We start from the raw sequence: 22,241 nt of genomic DNA on the forward strand, positions 1-22,241 counted from the left end.
AAAAAAGCTGTATAAGTTCTAGCACGCAAGTGCTTTTTATTATAATAAACTTTTTTACAGACTGAAAATTAAAGAAAAAATATTTTTCTTGGATATCATAACATTAGAATGAAACTTTTCAAAGATACATTTTGGAACATTTTTCAAACTATCCAATAAAAATGGACACAACAGTGCGCTTTAGCCAACAGTTTTCCATTTTAGCAAAGTGTACTCAGACATATGCACATGGATAGATTTTTTTTTTTAAGTTACAGAACAGTAAATAAATATATATTTTCTTAAACTTCAATTTTTACCTTTTCATTTTTATATTAAAAAAGCCTCATAATAATATACTGAATCTATATAGTTCAAATTGATTTGCTTAAGGGACGGTAAAAATATTAGTTTCTGTTTGACAGTTCAGACTGCTGACTGATGCAAGAGCTATTAAAACTGTGATTAGAGATCAGATTTCTTAAACAAAATCTCAATTACAGAGGAAATGCATAAGATATTTACAAACGGAACAACATAGCCAATAGGCTCAAACTAACAAGAGGGAAAGGGGAAACATTTCCTTTTCTCTCTGGACCACATAAACTGCAGCCAACAGGCCAGTTCTCCACAGACATAACAGATACTAAAGCCTGTTTTAACTGCCAATCTCCAAAGATGGCTGGACACTGTACAAAATATCACATCATACTGTATACATACTTCATAAGAATGCAATCAAAAATAGAGGCACAACATTGTGTTCCACTGAGTATAAAAAGGTGCACAACACTAGAGTGAAAACTGTAGAAAACAACTCAAATATCATACAGGATCTGTGCACCAAATATATGAAATACATGAGACGCCAATGTTACACAACTTTAAAGAAAAAATCAAATCAACAGATGAATACTTTGCAGAGGTTGAACATATAACACTGGAACTTAAAATGTGCTCTATAAAATGCCCCTTATCACCCCCAACCAAGCTACGTTTTTGTTTATAAACAAGAGAACTCCTGAAAAAACAAAAGTTTAAAAAAGTCTTCATGTAAATAAATACCCAGTGTGTTGTGTGTGCTGTGACATTTCACTGCAGAAACGAATGAAAACGACTAAAGGATTTTGGGGCATACACGTCACATATTTCCCAACATCACAGATCCACAAACGTATTTGGCAGTAGGTGATATGTATAAATAAGACATTAATAAATAAAAGGAATGGATGAAACATGTCTTGCTGTTAGTATAAAAGTGTATCAAAGATGCGTCATCTAATATTTACAGGTTTATTCTTTCCTTCTAGTTTACCAAGAGTGTTCTTTTCATGACAAAAAGAAAAACTATATATATATATCAGCAGCTCAGGTGGACTTCATGATGTGAGCTTATTTGAATTGTTCAGGTATGTGTCCAATCTGGGACTGCATGCTTGTTGGTGGACTTGAAATGCCATCAGACCAATCAGACATGTTTGAATGTGGAGATGAGCTTGACCACTGGTCAGGGGAACCCGGTGAGGGAGTCAGAAAAGGGTGGTCAGGCACCTGCACCTGATGGTTTGGGGTGTTGTCCACAGGGCTGAGTAACTGTGGCTGGGAGGGTGGGGTCAGGAACTGTGTACTGGGCATTGACTGGCTGATGGATGAGGGCATAATCTGGGTCTCCTGTGGTAGGATGGTGTGGATGGGCAAACTAGCGTTCCCTGTCCCCTGCTGGAGTTCTGAAGAACTGAGCTCACTGCTGATGAAGTTCTGGTCGGCGGTTGTGTTTGAGCTCTGGTGTTGCAGCTGGATGCTCTGCTGCTGCTGTTGTTGGAGCTGCTGGAGGTTCTGCATCTGTTGAGCCTGCTGCTGCTGCAAGATGTGGGATTGAGGGCCTAGTCGGGTGTTCTGTATTCCTTGATAGGTCAACATCTGTGACAAGCCAGTGGTGGGGTGACTGTTGTGGACAGAGGTCATGAGGTTGTGCTGTCCTCCCTGGTGCAAACCTCCAGGTGCCCCTCTCATGGGGTTGAACTGGCTTGGCTGGCTGATGTTTCCATGCATCCTAGAAAGCCATTCACAGTGGCCATTTATGGGCCCCTGGCTACTGGAACCAGACACAGACAGATGGGTAAGACGGGGAGGAAGCGGGTCAAACTGCATACGGGCTAGCTCCTGCTTGTTGGGCATCACCATGTGGTTTACAGCCATGTGTGCATCAGTCATACCCTGCAGATGGTTGAGGGACACAGGTGGTGACTGCTGGAAAGGGGAGGTCATCATGGGCGGTGACGCCACATCAGAGACATAGCCATGGGAGACTCAAGAGAGTCCACTGGGGAAAGGACAGCTGAGCTGTCCAGGAGGCTGCCAGATTTTCCATCCTGGAAAATTTTTCTTCTTCACCTTCTATCTTTACCATCTTTGCACCCAATTGCCTTGCTGCTGGGCTTACGGGCCCTTTTTGCCCTGGTTTTGACCCTGAGGCTGGGGCTGCTTTCATGCTACCTAGGTAGCGTTGGATGAGCAAAGAGGAGGAGACATGGTGGTGCCGAGTGAGCCTCCATGCATGGGAGGACTTCGTACCAGGTTGTACTCATCCATCAGCCGCACAATGTCATGGTGCATCCTTTCTTGGGCGATGTCTCTGGGTAGCCGGTCCATGTGATCAGTAATTTCTCTGTTTGCAAAGTGGTCTAGTAAGACCTTGGTAGTCTCATAGCTTCCTTCCCTGGAAGCCAGAAAAAGTGGCGTTCTTCCTGAAGCACACAAGAAAGAGATTCACAAATGACAATGGAATGTTCAGAAAAGTTGTTTGACTACAGCAGGGGTGGCCAAGTTCGGTCCTCGAGACACACCTGAATCCAATGAAAGACTTGTCTTTCATTGGATTCAGGTGTGTTGGAGCAGGGAGACAACTAAAAGTGTCAGGAAGGTGGCTCTCGAGGACCACCCCTGGACTACAGTTTCATAATACTGAGTGCAGAAACAGATTCTTTTCATACCTTGTTGTTTTGCATATCTTTGTTGGCACCGTTCTTCAGTAGCACAATGACTGCCTCGACATTATTTACAGCTGCGGCCCAATGCAGTGCTGATTTACCTGAAGAGATATAAACACTGCTGTTACACCTTAAACGTACTATTTTACAGTCAGAAGCATATGTATGTGTACACATACACCTTCCACCACGACATGGAAGAAATAAACTTTCCATCAGTCGTAGAAACCTTACCAAAATCATCAGTGGCATTGACATCAGCATGGCAGTTAATGAGCTCCTCTACCATGCCCTCCACTGCAAGCCTGGCAGCCAAGATCACAGGTGTGGTGCCATCATGCATGCGGGCATCTAAGTCTGTGGCACGGTTCCTGATCAGAATCTGTAAAAAATAACCAACCTCAAATCAGTCATCATCTAAATATTAACACGAGTCATCTGCTGAAGAAGAAGACACATTTCAAGCATTTCTCCTGCCACACCTCACACAGGAGTGTTAGGACAAGGCAGTATTCCCACCAAATAGTGCCCCTGGATTTCCAAACACAGATCCATGCCATGCAACATACAGTAACTGGTTGAAAGGGAAGTCCCCCTGCAGTGATACCAAACTGTCTGTTGACCAGCACTTAGTACATATTCACATCTCAGTCGTTAAAAAATGAATTCATAAAGTACATTCAAGCACTTTTTTTGCATTTTATTTGTAATATTCTTATATTATCCGTTATTTGCCTCTTGTTTAAAAAAATCATTGACAAAATTTATCTGAAACATTTTTCTTTTAATTTGATCTTTTACTGCTTTTACAATTATTTCTTCATATAAAATAAATGAAACCACACCACTTCACCAATAAATCCATAGGATTTGTTACGCACCTGGAACACCCCCTGTGCGTCAGCTGCCACGGCAGCATGCAGAGGTGTCCGGCCCATGTTGTCTTGGATGTTTGCATCTGCACTTGCCTCCAGAAGCCGCTTGGCAGCATCAGAACGGGCATAGCGAGCAGCCAGGTGAAGAGCAGTTTCACCTGTTCGGTCGGTCTGGTTGTGAAGATTAGCTCCTTGGTAAATGAAGTCGTTGATGACGTTGGCAGAGGCATCCTCCTCTTCCTCGCTGTTGCCTGTTTCTAAACCTCCTCCGCTGCAGGATGCAATCATCAGGGGTGTGAAACCATCTGGAAAGACAGGCGAGTAGGATGCCATATTAAAGACTGCACAATCAGCACAGGCTCAGGTAAATGCAGGAACAAAGGCAGGAGGCTGCACTTCAAAGCTCCAGGAAGATCAAAACACAGAAACAAACAAATCGAATTTGGATTTGATACTTCTGCATGGGTGGAATCATCACAGCTCTCTCATTTCGATAACAGATTCTCATCAAGACCAGGGGCACAAGAGCAGCTTCAGAAGGAAGCAAAGCTAGGGGGATAGAGGTCGAGGCTTGCTAAAGTTAAGCTGCTGGAAAAACGAAGCATTAATATCTAAATGTGAGAGGCAGAACAGCCAGTCTGCTTGGATAGGGTTTCTCCTCTTCAAAGGGATAACAAGCGCCAGATCTTGCAGACTCCCTCTATTCAAGTGCACTGATCTACGGCAGAGGAAAAAGTGAGCTCTCAAGTATTTGCTCAAGTACTTTGATTTTTTTTTTTTTTGTCTTTTTGACTATTCTTCAAGGAATTAAGCACTTATTACTAAAATGGGTTTATGCATATGGAACATTTATTAGTTATTGTATAGTGGAAGAGAAAACATTGGTCCATTACATGTCCAATGATTAATTTGATTAGGAATCAGTGTATTCCCGCAGGCGTCTGGCTTCCAGCTGGCTGCTTTGAAGAAGAACCGCTGCCCTGAGGACATGAGACTTTAGCAACTGCTACGTGCACATGCACTCGCGCACACGCTCATGTGCACACGCACACACACACAGATATTTGCACACAAGAGAGAATCTACACACACACACACAAAACTGGAAATGTGCTGTCAAAAAAAGTAAAATAAAAATACAGAAACTGAACATGTTGAATGTTTCAAAATTTGAAAAATCTTCAGTGCCCAAAAAAAAAAAAAAAAAAACTATACAATTTTACTTTTCTTGCTTTTTTTAAACAGTTATGATATTATATATGAATATATATACACACACACACATACATATATATGAAGAGCTGCTACAGATGTTGTGACCGACCTGGACCACGGACATTAACATCCATGCAGTCACTCTCAATCTCGCCCTGGGGTGGTGTGGGAGCGATGGATGGTATGCGTAGATCGGCAGCATCCAGATGCTGCTGGGTCCACTGGCGATGGTCGGTGTGGTCACCCACTTCTAATACAGCCTGCTCTTCAAACTGTTACACAAACAGTCAAATGTAAGATCCACAAAAATCAGGACAAAAGGATGTGCAAGGTGCAACATATATGGAAAAAGCTTCTTAAAAAGAACTTTTTTTTCAATTGTTCAAAAGGACTACAGTTAAAAATTTAAAATGACTTTAAAAGTTTTGAAAATTTATACCAGCAATTTCATGTGCAAACTACTAGTTATTAAGTAATAATACAAGTGTTTCTCAGAAAAATGGAGACCAAGTTGCTGTCAATGAACAAAAAATGCTATTAAAATGAATCTTTGCTGTATTGTACATATTATATTTCTGTTTCCTTACCCTGAAATGCTTTGCGTCTGAAGGCTCATCTTCTGTCCATTCATTCTGGGGGTTATCCATAAGGGATATGTCTGAGGTGTTTTTCAGTGGCCTATAGTAAAGCAAAAAAAAAAAAAAAAAAAACAAAAAAAAAAAACTGAGAAAATCTTCACACAATAGCTTCCACCTCAGCCGAACCAATCGTCCTGATGGCACAGCAATGCCGAAAAACAGAAGCATTGATTAAATCCACATCCCACCCTTCTATCCTAATAAGTCAATTCATTTGCACTTAAATCTGCACTGACCAAGAAAATGTGCTCTTTTTTTCATCCAGAATTTGACTGATAATTCACAAACGCTTTGTCCTTGAGAACTTCCTATGACCTGCACAAAAACGTGTGGGCAATGACACAAAGCGCCGGCAGTTCATAAATGTAAACTTACTTTAATCCCACTGAATCCTCTCCAACCGGTTCACGTCTCTTCTTCTTGCTAGACTCTGCCGTCTTGAAACCCTCAGGGAGCCACAGGCGTCCGTGCTCATGGCGGCGCTTTCGGGCAGCCACCATCCCCACTATGAGAAAGGCCAGTATGCCAACTCCACCCAGCACCAAATAGATGGGGTAGAGCTCCTGTTTTGGTTGGGGGTCCACATTGCCTGGTAGGAAGAGGGACAACATCGTCACGAAAAAAACTGGGCGACAGACAAGGACCGACAAACAAGAGACCACAACGCCCAAGATCAGTCTGAGCATATGAGTAGAGATAGTCCAGCTTTTCTTCGCCTCACGTTTCCTGGTTCAAAATGCTCTAGTTTATCCGCAACTCCGAGAACCTTACTTACGATCCTCACTGTTCCTCAAGCTAGCTTCTTCTATCCACTCAGTAATAATCAGAGTTGCTAACCACTTTTCACCAAAAGAGGAAAAAAGGGATGGGGCGTGATAAAAAGTGGGGGGGCGGGTGGGGAGCAAGAACACCAACACCTCCTCTCTTCTTTTTCAACCCAGGGTACCAAGAGACAACTTTACCATTTCTTCTTTAAGAGAAAAAAAGGAGGAGGGATTAATGAACTTCAAATTATTGCACGCGCTTTAAGCTGTAAAGACGAAGGATTTATTAGGATTTTCAAGATAACAAAGACTCCCAACTTCTAGCACACTCCCGATCAATTTTCCTCTTCTCTCTTTTTTTTTCACTAACGATTTTGAAATGATAAACTCCCCCAACTGAAACCCTTAGAGATGCATTAAGTCCTGGTATTACATTCAGTGAGGTGAAGGTTGCAGCAGCCCCTCACGCTACAGGATGAAGTGTGTGCAGGCGTACACGCGAGTGTGCGTACGTTTATCAGTAGACATATATGTGTACATGTCTTTGAAAGGGAGAGACAGTGTTATACTGTGTGACTGAGGGGGTTGGATGAGTTGATTTGAAGCAATTAACCATTTTAGAGCCTGAAGCCAATGGATTTAAACACAGAGGAAAGGGATTGATTGTTTAGGCCATGAGATTCACAACTGCTGCATAACAAATATACAATCAAAGCGCACTAAGGTTAGGACCCGATAGGACGGTGCGGCGGATGACTTTAATTTGAGTGCGTGGAAGAACGTGTGTCTTTCTTGCTCACTGGTCTAAGAGTATTTATGGCTCGACAACAAAATGTGGCTCTTACTCATGAGAACGTCTCAAAAATGAGGACCACCTATTCTGAAACAAGCAAACAAAAGACAATGCTGACTAATAACCCTGCAGAAACCCTAACCCTAAACTCTGTAGAGGTGATACAGTGTACAAATATTCTTGAGCAGGTACAAAAGCATACGTAGGATGTGTACAGACAACCTGGTGATTTCACAGGACTGGAATGCACTTTGGGCATCCGTCTGGTATTTTGGAGCCACCACAGAGTTAACTGTGCTTAATCTGGAGGATGGCCACAAAACTGTGAGTTTCTGTTTAAATGAGTGAGTGCTAAAGGAATTTTTTGTTAAATTTATCCATGTAATGTGGAGTTGCGTCAGGAAGGGCATCCGGCGTAAAACCTGTGCCAATTCACCATGCAGATCCACCTTGGATTTGCTGTGGCGACCTTGAGTGCAAACAAGGGAGCAGCCGAAGGGACTTTACTTTTATTGAAACTGCTTAACACGTACAACTGAAAAAAGACCTACTAGAGCCACATGTGCCCTGTGTAAAGAGTGTGATGAGATAAATCAGTGTTTTTGTCATCAAACTGCAAATATGCAGCAGTTACACAATGATGCAGAAATGTGTAAATAAGCATTTTCAATGAAACAAAATTAATTAGACAAAATATACATTTAATGTGATATAAGGAGGAACCTTCAAATCTCTTTTAATTCTTATCTAGTGTGAAGCTCTATTATACTTTATGAATGTAAGTAAAGAAAGAGACAGATAGATAATATGTTATATGTGGTTCATATGACCAACACGAATCCTCCTGGTGATAGTTTAGATTAAAAAGGTGGGTTTAAACCAGAAGATCCTCTATTCAAGTCCCCATCAAACCAGAAACACAATGCACCCTAGAGAACGGTCCTTAATCCCAAAGTTGCTCTTGGTGTGCAGTTCAGCTGCTCTGCATTCACACTAACACTGGCGCGTGTGTGTTAAATGTGAGGCATCACTGTAAGTGCTTTGAGCATCTGCTTCAGATGAAAACTGCTACAGAAATGCAGTCCCTTTACAATAAAAATACATTAAAACCTACACATTATTTAAATACTTCAGGATAAACACATTTTAAGGGGACAGCGTTTCTAGAGCTTTTATTTCATTCAAGACCAATTAACATCCCAGGCCTGTAGCCAGCATGTGAAATGGGGGGGGGTCCTTTTTTTGTGAAAGTGGACTTTTGTTGGTATGAGGTCTTAAGCCCCTTTCACACTGGGCCCACTTCGAGTTGCGTTGTGCGGCGTCATGACAACGCCACGTGGAAGCAACCCAGTGCTGAGACGATGTAGCTCAAAGCACAAAGGACGAAGCAAATCGGACGCCAAAAATTAAAAATGTTTAATTTTTTTCTGCGTCCTGTGCTCGACGCAGAAATTAAGTGGTTTCAACGCATGTTGGGGCAAAGCGACAGCACTCAACATGACTGGAAGCCACACCCTCATAATACGTTACCCGACGCTAATTTATGATTCCTGCTGTGTTCCATTGTTCCTGAAATATAAATCACGCAGGATTGTTTTTATACTGTGTATATAATGCAGTAAAACTACACGCTCAAAGAGCACAGAACAAAAATGCTGACTGCAGCTGCAGCTCCTGGCTCTTAAATTTTCTCACAACTGTGTTTAAATAAAGTCCATAAAAGTCCTGCTCACAGACTGATTGCCAGAGACAGGACATGTTCACAGCCAGTAAAAAGTCCGGACATCTCCAGTCCACTCACGGACGATTCGTTCACGAACGCACATGTGGACAATTAAAAGAAAAAAAAACTGTCTGGCTGCTGCAGCTCCTCACTTTCCGCTCAAACTCTCTCATCATTCTATTAAAGGACAAAAAAGGACATAAGTCCTGCTCACAGACTGATTGCCAGAGACAGGACATGTCCACATCAAGTATAACTCCAGACATCTCCACATTTACTCGCAGACGGTTCATTCACGCGCACGCATCTCGTGGTCAAAAAAAAAAAGATAAACTATAACAGAAATCAGAGCGCAGACCTGCAGCTCAGCACAAGAACAAATATAAACTAGAAGAGAAATCAAAGTGCACAGTCTGGCTGCAGCCAAACTGTGCACTCTGATTCCTCTGTGCAGAGAACCTGCAGGCTGCTTCCTCACCTCCTCTCTGCCCCCTTCTGCGTGCACCTGACGCAGACATTCCTGCATCGTCATGATGCCACACAAAGCAACTCGAAGTGGGCCTGGTGTGAAAGGGGCTTTAGGCCTGCTCAAGGCCCCCCAAAACATATTGGATTTTTGATGTCCAGGGATGCATTCTAGAGGGTTTTCTGATGACCATTTTCTCACCCTGATCCCCCTTAATTTAGTTGTACTGTGTAATGTGTGTTGTATTTGTATTTTCTTTTGCACATTTTCACCTTTTCTTTGCCTTTATAACCAAAATTGATATCACAACCAACACGTTTGTTTGATAAGATTACGAACCGTAAGAGCCATAATCATTTTCATATTTTTGGCTTCCCTCATCCTAACTGACCTGATTTTAAAACTAAAACCTCAAACAAATCCAGTGATGCCAATCTTAGACATTACTTTAAAAAAAGATATTGCTTCACAGAACTTAAATGAATTAAAACTATTTTTATATGCTCATCAATTAATCTTAGTCCAGAACTAGAGTAACATTTAGGCCCAGAGTAATAATGATTTAAACATTTTAGTTATTAAAATTATTATAAGTGTTGTGTGGGCCGCTGAAGAGGAGGTACTGCTGGCCCACCACCACCAGAGGGCGCCGCCGCCCCACAGGAGCAGCCTCGGTAACAGCTGTCACCCATCACCTGAGACAGCTGACGGCAATTATCACTGGGGTATATCAGCAGGACGGCATCTCCACCTCATCGCCGAGATATCGTTCTACCTGGAAGGTAATAATCTCAGCTGACTGCTTGACAGTAACATTTGTGATTTTTGTGAGTGATTGCAGACTTTTTTCCCCAACGAGAGGTGGAGGTAGCTTCCCTGCCGTACAGGTTGCTGGGTGCAAACGCGCCCACGTTAATTGTGTTCTTGTTCCTCGCCAGCAGTACCAGGTCTGACACGCGGAGGCAGTGGCCACCTAGGAGTTCGGAACTTGGCGGCTCCAGTATTCCCGGGGTCCTGTGGCGGAGGAAACCGTGTGGTTCCGGTTCTACTTTGGAGAGGCGTCTCCTATCTTCGAGCCTGCCCACACGACACCTTCGTGAATTGAACTTTGTCCATTGTTGTAATTTGTTGTGTTTGTTGTGCACGTTCGCAACAGTAAAGTGTTGTTATTTGACCTATTCCATTGTCCGTTCATTTGCGCCCCCTGTTGTGGGTCCGTGTTCCTACACTTTCCCAACAGGATATCTCGGCCAGCGTCATGGATCCCGAGGGGCGTCAACCGGCTGTTGAACGGCCAATGGAAGAACAAGGCGCACAGGCGTCCGCAGGAGGGGTAATCGGTGAGTTGCAGCGGATCCTCACCGCTTTCACGACTCGGTTAGACTTGATGGCCGAGCAGAACGCCCTCCTGAACCGCAGGGTGGAGGCTCTCGCCGCGCAGGTGGAAGCGCGCCCTCCGGGCGCCGCTGCGGCTCTCCCTCCCGTAGACCCTGTGCGTGACAGCGACGTTCCACTGGTTGTCCAACGACCCCCCCCACCATCCCCTGAAGCATACATAAGCCCCCCAGAGCCGTACGGAGGCTGTGTGGAGACGTGCGCGGATTTCCTTATGCAGTGTTCGCTCGTCTTCGCACAGCGTCCCGTCATGTACGCGACCGACGCTAGCAAAGTAGCTTATGTGATAAATCTGCTTCGTGGTGAGGCACGCGCTTGGGCTACAGCGCTCTGGGAGCAAAGTTCACGGCTCCTTCTGACATATGATGGGTTTGTGAGGGAGCTCAGAACAGTGTTCGATCACCCTAATAGAGGAGAGACCGCTTCAGCCGTGCTGCTGTCAATGAGACAGGGGCGCCGGAGCGCAGCTGCCTATGCAGTCGACTTCCGCATCGCGGCTGCGAGGTCCGGCTGGAATAGCACTGCCCTCCGCGCCGCCTTCGTAAACGGACTGTCATTGGTCCTCAAGGAGCACCTGGTGGCTAAGGACGAACCGCGGGATTTGGATGGGCTTATCGATCTTGTCATACGATTAGACAATCGGTTAAATGAGCGCCGTCGGGAACGAGACGAAGGGCGTGGCCAGGCACGCGTCGTCCCTCTCCCTTCCGGTTCCGACCGCGTTCCGCCCTCCCCACGCTCCACGGCCCCTGCGCTCCATGCGATCACAGCTCCCCCTGCTGACGAAGCTATGGACACGAGTAGGGCAACATTTAGGGCACCGGTCACACAAAGGAGGCTGGCCCGCGGAGCGTGTTTTGTTTGTGGCTCGATTGAGCATCAGGTACGAGACTGCCCCGAACGGTTAAACACCAACGCCCGCCCCTAGACACTGGGCTAGGGGGGGGCCGAGACGTTCACGTGGGACACACCCACATCGCCACACGACTCCCAGTTACAATCCTTTATGAGGATTTAACCCTGAAGGCCCCAGCACTGGTGGACACGGGCTCAGAAGGGAATTTGCTTGATAGCAAATGGGCCAGGGAGATAGGGTTCCCTCTGGTGGCGCTTACCTCGCCTGTGCAGGTACGGGCACTAGATGGCTCCCTACTCCCTCCAATCACCCACAAGACACCACCAGTAACTCTGGTGGTGTCGGGGAATCACCGGGAGGAGATCGAGTTTTTTGTAACTCCGGCCACCTCCCGTGTGATTTTAGGTTTTCCCTGGATGTTGAAGCACAATCCCCGGATCGATTGGCCGTCCGGGGTAGTGGTCCAGTGGAGCGAGACCTGCCATCGGGTATGTTTAGGTTCCTCGGTTCCTCCCGGTTCCCAGGCCAGGGAGGAGGTCAGAGCCCCGCCCAATCTAGGGACGGTGCCGGTGCAGTACCATGACCTTGCGGAGGTGTTCAGCAAGGATCTGGCACTCACCCTTCCCCCGCACCGCCCGTATGATTGTGCCATTGATTGGTTCCAGGCGTTGAGTTCCCGTCCAGCAGGCTGTACAACCTCTCACGACCTGAACGCGAATCAATGGAGACCTACATCCGGGACTCTTTGGCTGCCGGGTTGATCCGGAATTCACCTCCCCGATGGGTGCGGGTTTCTTTTTTGTGGGGAAAAGGATGGCGGATTACGTCCATGCATTGATTACAGGGGGCTGAACGAAATCACGGTTCGTAACCGATACCCCTTACCCTTGTTGGATTCGGTGTTCACGCCCCTGCATGGAGCCAAGATATTCACCAAGCTTGATCTTAGGAATGCGTATCACCTGGTTCGGATCCGGAAGGGAGACGAGTGGAAGACGGCATTTAACACCCCGTTAGGTCATTTTGAGTACCTGGTCATGCCGTTCGGTCTTACAATGCTCCCGCGACGTTCCAAGCATTGGTTAATGATGTCTTGCGGGACTTCCTGCACTGATTCGTCTTCGTATATTTAGACGACATACTCATCTTTTCTCCGGATCCTGAGACCCATGTCCGACATGTACGTCAGGTCCTGCAGCGGTTATTGGAGAACCGGCTGTTTGTTAAGGGCGAGAAGTGTGAGTTTCACCGCACTTCTTTGTCCTTCCTGGGGTTCATCATCTCCCCCAACTCCGTCGCTCCTGATCCGGCCAAGGTTGCAGCGGTGAGAGACTGGCCCCAACCCACAAGCCGTAGGAAGCTGCAACAGTTCCTCGGCTTTGCGAATTTCTACAGGAGGTTCATTAAGGGCTACAGCCAGGTTGCTAGCCCCCTGACAGCCCTGACCTCACCAAAAGTCCCCTTCACCTGGTCGGATCGTTGCGATGCCGCGTTCAAGGAGTTGAAACGGCGCTTCTCGTCTGCACCCGTTCTGGTGCAGCCCGATCCTAGTCGCCAGTTAGTGGTTGAAGTGGATGCCTCGGACTCAGGGATAGGAGCTGTGCTGTCCCAGAGTGGGAAGACCGATAAGGTCCTTCATCCGTGTGCCTATTTTTCCCGCAGGTTGACCCCGGCTGAACGGAACTATGACGTCGGCAACCGAGAACTCCTTGCGGTGAAAGAGGCTCTTGAAGAGTGGAGACACCTGTTGGAGGGAACGTCCGTGCCATTCACGGTTTTCACTGACCACCGGAACCTGGAATATATCAGGACCGCCAAGCGGCTGAATCCCAGGCAAGCCCGCTGGTCACTGTTCTTCGGCCGTTTTTGACTTCCGCATCACCTACCGGCCCGGGACCAAGAACCAGAAGTCGGATGCCTTGTCCCGGGTACACGAAGACGAGGTCAAAGCGGAGTTGTTGGATCCACCGGAACCCATCATCCCGGAGTCCACTATCGTGGCCACCCTCACCTGGGACGTAAGAGAGAACCGTCCGGGAGGCCCTGGCACGAAGCCCGGACCCCGGGACTGGACCAAAGAACAGACTTTACGTCCCACCAGAGGCAAGGGCTGCAGTCCTGGACTTCTGTCACGGCTCTAAGCTCTCCTGTCACCCAGGGGTGCGAAGAACCGTGGCAGTTGTCCGGCAGCGCTTCTGGTGGGCGTCCCTGGAGGCCGACGTCCGGGCCTATATCCAGGCCTGTACCACCTGTGCCAGGGGCAAGGCCGACCTTCGCAAGGCTCCGGGACTGCTACAGCCGCTGCCCGTGCCTCATCGCCCCTGGTCCCACATCGGCCTGGATTTTGTCACGGGCCTCCCGCCGTCCCAGGGAACACCGTGATCCTCACGATAGTGGACCGATTCTCCAAGGCGGCCCACTTCGTGGCCCTCCCGAAGCTCCCTACGGCCCAGGAGACGGCGGACCTCCTGGTCCACCACGTCGTCCGCCTGCATGGGATACCATCAGACATCGTCTCCGATCGCGGTCCGCAGTTCTCCTCGCATGTCTGGAGGAGCTTTTGCCGGGAACTGGGGGCCACGGTCAGTCTCTCGTCCGGGTATCACCCCCAGACCAACGGGCAAGCAGAGCGGGCCAATCAAGAAATGGAGCAAACACTGCGTTGTGTGACAGCCGCGCACCCGGCGGCCTGGAGTACTCATCTGGCCTGGATCGAGTACGCCCACAACAGTCAAGTGTCATCAGCCACCGGCCTCTCCCCCTTTGAGGTTGGGTTGGGGTATCAGCCCCCGTTGTTCCCGGTGGTTGAGGGGGAGGTCGGTGTGCCCTCGGTCCAGGCCCACCTGCGGAAGTGCCGTCGGGTGTGGCGCGCCGCCCGTTCTGCTTTGTTGAAGGCCCGGTATGAGGGCGAAGAACCCATGCAGACCGGCGGCGGACCACGGCCCCTACGTATCGCCCCGGCAGGAAGTGTGGTTGTCCACAAAGGACATCCACTACAAGTGGCCTCCCCCTAAACTACAGGACAGGTACATAGGACCGTTTAAAATCCTCAAGGTCATCAATCCCGCCGCAGTGAGGCTTCAGCTTCCAGCCTCACTGCGGATCCATCCTGTGTTTCATGTGTCGAAGCTCAAGCCCCATCACACCTCGCCCCTCTGTACACCCGGTCCGGCACCACCTCCTGCCCGGATCATCGATGGCGGCCGGCTTGGACAGTGCGCCGGTTGTTGGACGTCCGTCGGATGGGCCGGGGCTTTCAATATCTGGTGGACTGGGAGGGGTATGGTCCGAAGAAACGCTCCTGGGTTGAAGAAGAGCTTCATCCTGGACCCGGCCCTCCTGGCCGACTTCTACCGTCGCACCCGGACAAGCCCGGTCGGGCGCCAGGAGGCGCCCGTTGAGGGGGGGGTCCTGTTGTGTGGGCCGCTGATGTAGGAGGTACTGCTGGCCCACCACCACCAGAGGGCGCCGCCGCCCCACAGGAGCAAGCCTCGGTAACAGCTGTCACCCATCACATGAGACAGCTGACGGCAATTATCACTGGGGTATATCAGCAGGACGGCATCTCCACCTCATCGCCGAGATATCGTTCTACCTGGAAGGTAATAATCTCAGCTGACTGCTTGACAGTAACCTTTGTGATTTTTGTGAGTGATTGCAGACTTTTTTCCCCAACGAGAGGTGGAGGTAGCTTCCCTGCCGTACAGGTTGCTGGGTGCAAACGCGCCCACGTTAACTGTGTTCTTGTTCCTCGCCAGCAGTACCAGGTCCGACACGCGGAGGCAGTGGCCACCTGGGAGTTCGGAACTTGGCGGCTCCAGTATTCCCGGGGTCCTGTGGCGGAGGAAACCGTGTGGTTCCGGTTCTACTTGGGAGGCGTCTCCTATCTTCGAGCCTGCCCACACGACACCTTCTGTGAATTGAACTTGTCCATTGTTGTAATTTGTTGTGTTTGTTGTGCACGTTCGCAACAGTAAAGTGTTGTTATTTGACCTATTCCATTGTCCGTTCATTTGCGCCCCCTGTTGTGGGTCCGTGTTCCTACACTTTCCCAACAATAAGTAGCAGTAGTATGAAAAATGTATTCAAAAGTGGACCTTTAATCAAGGGGTGTTGTGGAGGGCACGTCTCCCCACACCACACCATGTCTGGATGCACCTTTGGTTTGCAGTCTCTGAGCAGGGGCAAGCAAGAATTTGTGTATTTATATGGAAAGCCTGACCTGATTGAAAGGTAAGAAGGTTTTATGAGCACATTTTACGTTATGTTGTCCTCAGAAAGAGATTTTAGGCATATTTTTTTGGAGGGGGCCTTAGTGTTTGTTGTTAATGCGCGGTGGTCTGCAGCTGTGTTTTTAGTTTAACACAGCGAAGACACACAGACACTCAGAGCAGGTTTTGAAAGACAAGAAAAATTTAAAAATATGTTTGTAAAACTCTGCATTGTGCTCCCTGTGTCGGTCGTCACTGCACTGTGACACATTCAAACACAGCCCCGCCCCCCTCCTCCACAGTGCAGACAGGACACAGAGGAACAGACAGGGACTCCGGCTCCAAGAGAGGAAAAAAAAAAACAAAAACCAAAACAGAGATGGTTTTCTAAAAATCCATTTTTGAACATGTGGAACGCAATAAATTTTATATCTTGCATCCGACCTTAATTTTTTTCATCAGGACGGCGTCAGCATGAAATATGCCCTTTGGCAGCCCAATTGATGGAATTTGTATTAAGCACCTTAATATCTTTAAACTGAGCAACATAAAATATACTTACTGAACACAGCTTCGATGGTGTAAGGAACATTCAGTTTCTGTCTGGATGCCAAAGCCCCAAGGAAGGCTGCAGCATCATTTGTGCTCTGGAAACACTCTGTGGACTGCTGGAAGCACTGACGGTTGTCTACCTCCAGGTGGACAATAGAACTGTATATACACACAAAAAGAAATAAATACATATACCGTATCTCTCCAGAGGTAATGCTATCTTTTCTGATCAGTTGATCAGAAAAAATTCATGGTTAAAAAGTAAATGTTTGGTGCATCAAACTTTAAAAATTGCATGGGTTAGTCAGGGACGAAAACATTTGTTTATTCTCTTCCTCACCCTTTGATCTGCAAGTAATCCAGCTCCCTTCGCCTTCTCCCTCCTGCCACACCGTGCAGGTTCCTCTTCACCAGGTTCAGCACTTTCCCAGGAGTCTCTGACCATGTGTCCAAAGAGCGTTTGAAGTTGTACTTCTTCAGCTCATGTTCATTCCCATAGTATGGGTATACCATCATCTCCCCATTGGTGTCCTTCCTGAATACCACGTTGGTGCGGAGGACACGGCTCAGCTCGCGCAGAAAGCCGAAGGAGTTGTTGAGAAGTTGCTCAGGTACGATAAGAACCACCAGGACCAACTGACCCAAAGCTAACTTCTCAGGCATGTTATTGGCGCAGTCCAAGCCGTCCCACTCACACTCAGCATTGTTGCAACCCTGGTCACAGTGGCCGTCAGCATAGTGGTCCTTGCAGTACTGGTCATACATGGGACTGAGGAGAAACAGATATGAGAGTATGGATATTTATTTTGTCAAGTATTGTCAGCACGCATGGCATTTGATGCATCGAGCACAATTCTCACGCTATGAATCTTTACAAAGCTTCTCAGAAAAAAAAAAAAATGCCACATAATGCTACTGTGATTTACAACTTGTGGCTAAATATTAAATCAGAATATAACAGCATGATCTGATCAATGAGAAGAATATGAACTACTGTTGTGGCCTGTTTCAGCCTTTATGTTACAAGTTGTTTATTGTTTGCTGTATAATTAGCACCATGCCAATTTAATCCAATTAAAAAAAATTCAACATTACACTGAAAAAAAATTATACCACTGTAATCTTTAAAAATTAGGTACAAATTAAATGATATCGTTAATCATAATACAAATATAACTTGTGAAATGCTTTATAATTAATCTTCAAAAGCTATCAAAAACATGGGATTGAAATACTTGTCTAAGATACAGGTAGACAAAATGGATCACTCACTTGCACTGTCCATCCAGATTCTGGCAGTCAAATCCATCATAGAGGCACCCGGAGTTGTCGCACTGTGAGTCGCACTCTCCGTTGTTGAAGTAGCGCCAGCACTGCAGGGAGGCTGAGCAGTTTTTCCACGGATCGTTGAAGTTGAGTGAGCAGTCACCACCATCCCAGCCACATTCATAGTTGTTACAGCCCGAATCGCAGAACTTGTTCTGCTTGTGCTCTTCACATTCTGGAATCCCACAGCTGACCTCCACGTCTGACGGCGGGGTGATGTCACGGCCAAACCCTCCCGGAAACCTATAATCCAGGATGTGGCATCGCAGACCGTTGAAGTTGGAGGGGCACACGCAGTGGTAGTGTGGCTCCTCTGAGGTGTATTCACATGTGCCGCCATTGTAACAGGGGTTGGAGTTACATGGGCTGTCGGTGGGATACTGGCATTCAGGCCCTGTGAAGGATGAAGTACACAGACACTTGGGATTCTTGGGACTAGAGATACAGGTTCCTCCATTGTAGCAGTGCAGGCTTCCACAGGCACGTGCATCATATTCACATGTTGAGCCGGTAAAAGCCTGCAAGCAGAGAACAAAGACAGACAAGTTAAAAACAAAAACAGTTTGGATAAGTTCTGCTGCAGAATGGTGGCTTTTCTGTGAGTGGTTCTGGTTTTAAAGATGACCTTTGGCTTTTATTTTTCTTTTGTCTGCATATATCATCTTAGTGTGTGCATTTTTAATGTCCTTAAAATACTCAACTGTTTTCATACATGTCTGATTCTATACCTTTGCAAAGCAGTGAATAATATCATCTGAAGCAGAAACCAGATTATGAAAACATGAGAAACAATGTTCAGATAAAATTCGGCTTCTGCAAATGTGCTTCTTTTATTTATTTTTTGGGGGATGAAAATCATTATAAACTGAAAAGTGCTGAGGTGAATATAAATAGAACCACTGGCTCAGAAAGCAAGCTGCATTGACTGGTTACACACTTTTACTGTGTGTGTGTGTGTTTTCTGTCAGCAGGGCAAATGTGAGTGTGCATGTGTGTGTATTCACACGCGTGCGTGTGTATATATAAACCTATATGAGGGGAAAGAAATCCAGTCATACAGTCACATGTGAGGACTGACTCTGAGCATAAATACTGCTCCACACAAGGTCTGTTATAGATTTTCGGGTGTAGGTTGCAGTCAGGCATTTAGATGGTGACACTAAGTTGTGATGTTAAGTACTGTGAGCACTAATCCGAGTCAGTATGATTTTGTAGAGGGGTGTGGTCCAGCACTGTGGGCTTGACAGGTGCTGTGCAGCTGTGGCATTGCGCCGGCTGCACATGTGCCGAGGAGTAATTTATTCATTTAGGCAGGTTCTATTTGGGTTTTTGGCATGCGGGGGTTTGGGAGAGTTGTCAAGACACAGATGACAGTCAGACCACCTGAACTGGCTGTTGAGAGGATGGAGAGGCCTAAAAATGCCAGCTAAAACAGACACATGAAGCTGAAAGGTCAGTGAGACATACAGAGCAGAACTGCTACCTGATATTTATTTTGTGGCATTTCTAATACCATCATATTGGCTGTATCCATCTGTGCCTTGCCAGAACCTTGTTACAAATCGTCTCAACAGTGACACATTTGTGCACTCACCGAGGCCATTTGCAGATGACACCATTTGGGGTGTTACTGGCTTACAGCACAGGTCCCTCCGTGTCCAACAGGGCTTTCCTTTACAGCCATCAACATATGGTGTCACAGCGCTGGCCTACAGAGGGACAAACAGTACAGGTCTGTCACCAGTAGACAGTGTTAGCAACATTACTTAAAAACAAAAGGTTGGTTCTGATTTGGATAAGGAACAAATGCATTTTTGATGTGAATCCATAATGACAGGAGGAGGCAGAACATGGAAAACATATTTCAGTCTTAAGATTAAGTTTAATATAACCAATATTATATCTTTACTTTTTGTTAAAAGTACAATAATCCAAAGCATGACTATAAAAGGCCCATATTTAGTGGACCAATTACGACAGAGCTAAAAAACGTATTAGTGACTGTACACATATTCTTCCCTTCTTTCTGTAAGACGTCCCATCGCTGCTCCCTTGTTTGCATTCGGGGTCGACAAATCAATCCGTGCTGAATCTGCAATGTTAAATTGGCACAGGAGAAATGGCTGTTTACCTGTATATCCAGTGCGACACTCGCAGCGATAGTTATTGGTTTAGCTGGATACAGTTGTGTGTCCCCTGAGGGTCGCATGGATTTGAAAGACAACTCGTTGACGTCTCCCTCGCAGCGCTCCCCTACGTAGCCTGCAGGGCAGATGCAGTGGTATCCTCCGACACCATCCACACACTTGGCCCCTGTTTGAAGCACTTGGGCTCTTTGGTGACGGGGGTCAGTAAATGGGGTGGCAGTCATCACTATTAATCTCACAGTGCACACCTGAGGAAGAGGTGAGAGGCACTGCTTTTAACAGGTATCAACACATCACACCCAAAGCTGCAGTTTATACTGGAAATGCAACAGTGAATCTGTGGCATGAAGTTGTTACTTTGCAATCTACTTTAATGTGTCCATGTCTGTTCCTTCAGGCAATTTTTCAATCTTGTTATTTGTATTGAAAATGTGTACAAACTACAATAACAAGCTCCAAAAATGTATCCTATCACAAGTTTTCTTTTTTTTTCCCAAGCATATTCCATTTAAACCAAAACATCTGTGTTTTCAGCTTCCTGATTTGCAAAAATATCCCAACAGGTTGCTTTTTTATTTGGGGATAAGCACAACTCCAGCAGCAGTTTGGACCGCACTACAACACACTACCTTTTACTTATGGAGAGAGAAAAATCAATGGTGTATTGACAAGTAGGTGCAGGGATGGATGAAGAGTCTGTGGGGAAGAGTTTTCTGACATGTCAGGGTGCTGTTAAGCCTAATTAATGAAGTGTGGAGACAAGGAGGATATGGTTGGAGAAACAGAGTGGTGTGGAGAGTTGTGCGTGGGGTCTGCTGACCTTGGGTTCCCCGGGACAAGAGCATTTGTAGGTATTGATCAGGTCAATGCAGGTGCCTTCATTCTGGCACGGTTGGGGAAACATTCATTGATCTCATCAGAGCAGTTGGTCCCCACATATCCTGACACGCACTGAGAGAGAGAACAGAGTCAGGCAGAAGAGGACAAGAGAGAGAAGAGACAGAAAAGTTTAATCAATGTCTTGAACATGAAACAAAGATGTTTTTTGTTTACTGGCTGTTTTCTGCCTCCATCCTGCCAAAGGCCAGCAGAATCTTTATTCAGGAGAGATTAACTTAACCAAGCTGTTTATTTTCTATTTATAACACACCTCTTCATCAGGACCACCCAGTGTGGCTTCAAATCAATGGATTCCTGTTGTACAATCACACATTTAGTACATTCATGACACAAATGCTTACTTACAGGGCTTTTAATGAAAAAGAAAGAAAATACAAGATTTCTGCAAGTTTAATGAGCCTGGTTGACTTTAAAAGGACAAGTCAGACAACTGAAGAAACAAGTTCATACAAAAGCCAAAATAACAATCTATATACTACAAACTGTGACTGATTTAACCATAGGGTGGCACGGTGGATTAGTAGTTAGCCACGGTTGCCTCACAATCTGGTCTTTACTGTGGGGAGTTTACATGTTCTCCATGGGTTCCCTCCAGGTACGCTGGTATCCTCTCACCTCCAAAAACACGTAAATTATATGAACCAAAATTGACCGTAGGTTTGAGTGAGTTTGTCAGCTGTTTAGTACACTTTGATGCGAGGGCTGTAGTATCACATGTAACAAACACTCTAGTTTATCACATGTAACAAACACACTAAGTTTTGGGTTTCCATCAGAAAGCACGTAGAGTATGGATTTTGTCTTCCTATAGTAAGCTAGCAGGGTGAACTTTGGATAGAAACCTAAAATATATTACATCATAGCTTTTGTTTCTATAACATAACCGTATTTATAGCTTAGCCTACTAGCTATAATTTACTTTTTATTTCTGTTCTTGAACACAGTGAAATATGTTCAGATTTTTTTCAGTGGAACATAATGACTAAGAAATTGTGGCAAATTATTAGGTCATCAAATTTAAAAACTTTAGTTTTTTGTTCTTTTTCTACATATATTTTTTCTTCGCTTTTCCTTTTTGAGTGGTGGAGGGTAGGCTGGGGCGGGGGGGAGGGTAATGCAACCTCCAGATCTATTCCTGCATTTATCTCCTCTTTCTCCTAAGAGACCTCCCAGTAAAGTACAACCCCAATTCCAATGAAGTTAGGACACTGTGTAAAATGTAAATAAAAAACAGAATACAATGATTTGCAAATCCTCTTCAATCTATATATTCAATTGATAACACCACAAGACAAGATATTTTAATGTTCAAACTGACAGACGTTATTGTTTTTGTGCAATATTTGCTCATTTTGAAATGGATGCCTGCAACACATTTCAAAAGACAGTGGTATGTTTACCACTGTGTTAC

The 22,241-nt window shown here is 46.0% G+C and overlaps 1 pseudogene; it reads right to left on the bottom strand.

The window, feature by feature from the left end:
• Positions 1–8: 8 nt before the first annotated feature.
• Positions 9–22,241, bottom strand: part of LOC117510987 — a 95,302-nt pseudogene continuing 73,069 nt past the window's right edge.

Source organism: Thalassophryne amazonica, chromosome 5 (genome assembly GCF_902500255.1).
Source record: "Thalassophryne amazonica chromosome 5, fThaAma1.1, whole genome shotgun sequence".
In the NCBI taxonomy this organism is placed as follows: domain Eukaryota; kingdom Metazoa; phylum Chordata; class Actinopteri; order Batrachoidiformes; family Batrachoididae; genus Thalassophryne; species Thalassophryne amazonica.